Source organism: Dioscorea cayenensis, chromosome 1 (genome assembly GCF_009730915.1).
Source record: "Dioscorea cayenensis subsp. rotundata cultivar TDr96_F1 chromosome 1, TDr96_F1_v2_PseudoChromosome.rev07_lg8_w22 25.fasta, whole genome shotgun sequence".
Classification (NCBI taxonomy): Eukaryota; Viridiplantae; Streptophyta; class Magnoliopsida; order Dioscoreales; family Dioscoreaceae; genus Dioscorea; species Dioscorea cayenensis.
Window position 1 is genome coordinate 8,049,154 of NC_052471.1, and position 1,618 is coordinate 8,050,771.

Consider the following 1,618-nt stretch of genomic DNA (forward strand, 5'->3'; position numbering starts at 1 on the left):
TCCATCAATATTGATTGAAGGAGACCCTGAGCTTGAACATACACTTAGAAGAAAAGGGAAAGAACATATGCAAGAACAGCATAATCCAGCTAATTTGGAAGTAGAAGGATCTGAAAACAATGAACACTATCCGATTATGCCGGACCTTCAGTGTTGGGGACACAATCAAGTATTGTGCGGTCCCCAATTCATGACTCGAACTTTTCGAGCTAAAGCCGGCATTCATCCATATGTCTGCAGCGAGTCCCTCACAATTCAGCAGTTTGGCGATGAGGATCCAGACAGATCACATAGAGAGCTTCCTCGAGGTGTGTGACATCTGTCAAGATAAATGGTGTGACGGATGATGCCATCAAATTGAGAGCCTTCCCATTTTTCCTTAAAGGGAGAGCAAAGCAGTGACTACACTCATTACCTAGAGCATCAATCACTACATGGGAGGAGATGGTAGAAGCTTTTCTAGCCCGTTATTTTCCTCCCAGAAAATCAGCAAAGCTTAGGAATGAGATCTCATTCTTTGTGCAGTTGGAATTGGAGTCTCTATTTGAGACATGGGAAAGGTTCAAGGAACTCCTGTGAAAGTGTCCGCAACACGGATTCCCGGAGTGGATGATTGTTCAAACCTTGTACAATGGTTTGAACCCGAGTACAAGGTAACTCTTGGATGCGGCGGCAAAAGGTACCTTAGGTAGCAAGAACTCCGATGTGGCTCATCAATTGATTGAGGAAATGGGGTTAAATAGCTACCAGTGGAACGCTAGGGAGAAGAAAAAGGTGGCCGGTCTCCATGAAATTGATGCGGTAACTTCATTGCCGGCCCAAGTGGAGAGTTTAAGTAAGAAGCTAGATCTTATAGCTTTGAATAGAGTTGCGGCCGTGACCAATTGCACCGGTTGTGGTGGAGGACATGCTCCCTCCGATTGCCCAATCATCATTGGTGATGTTTCTTCAGTTGAGAACGTTGACTTTGTAGGTAACGGCATGAGACCTCAAGGGAACCCATACAGCAACACCTACAATTCAGGTTGGAAGAATCATCCCAATTTTTCATGTAGCAATCAAGGACCACAGAAGTCCATGGGGCCATCGGGTTTCCAAGAACAACAACAAGCCCCTCAAGTGGAAAACAGAATTTCAGGCTTGGAAACCCGAATGACGGATTTGGAAAAGCACTTGGCTAGATTTGTTCAATCGGCAAATACAAGGTTTGAATCAGTCGAGGCTACACTTCGCAATCACACCACTTCCTTGCACAACCTTGAAAATCAAGTAGGGCAAATTGCGAAGTCTCTCTCCGAAAGGCCACATGGAAGTTTACCAAGCAACACGGAAACCAATCCTAGAGAACATGCGAAGGCGATCACTTTGAGAAGTGGTCGTGAGGTTGAAGGGAGGCTTCCGAGTGAAAAGCCAAAAGAACACACACCCGAGGTTGTAGAGGTTGAGAAGGGAGTAAACAAAGAGAAAGAGGTGGCAACCCCACTATTCAACCCAAGAATCCCTTACCCCTCTAGATTGAAGAATGACCAAGGGGATGAACAGTATAAGAAGTTCCTTAGTCTGTTCAAGCAACTCCCACATCAATATTCCTTTTGTAGAGGCATTGGCTCAAATGCCT

The 1,618-nt window shown here is 45.3% G+C and overlaps 1 non-coding gene across 1 annotated transcript; it reads right to left on the reverse strand.

Annotated features, from left to right (window-relative positions):
* Positions 1-492: 492 nt before the first annotated feature.
* LOC120266227 lies at positions 493-599 on the reverse strand. The gene has a single exon (XR_005538073.1). It is a non-coding gene; the product is annotated as a small nucleolar RNA R71 (small nucleolar RNA).
* Between the last annotated feature and the right edge of the window lie 1,019 nt (positions 600-1,618).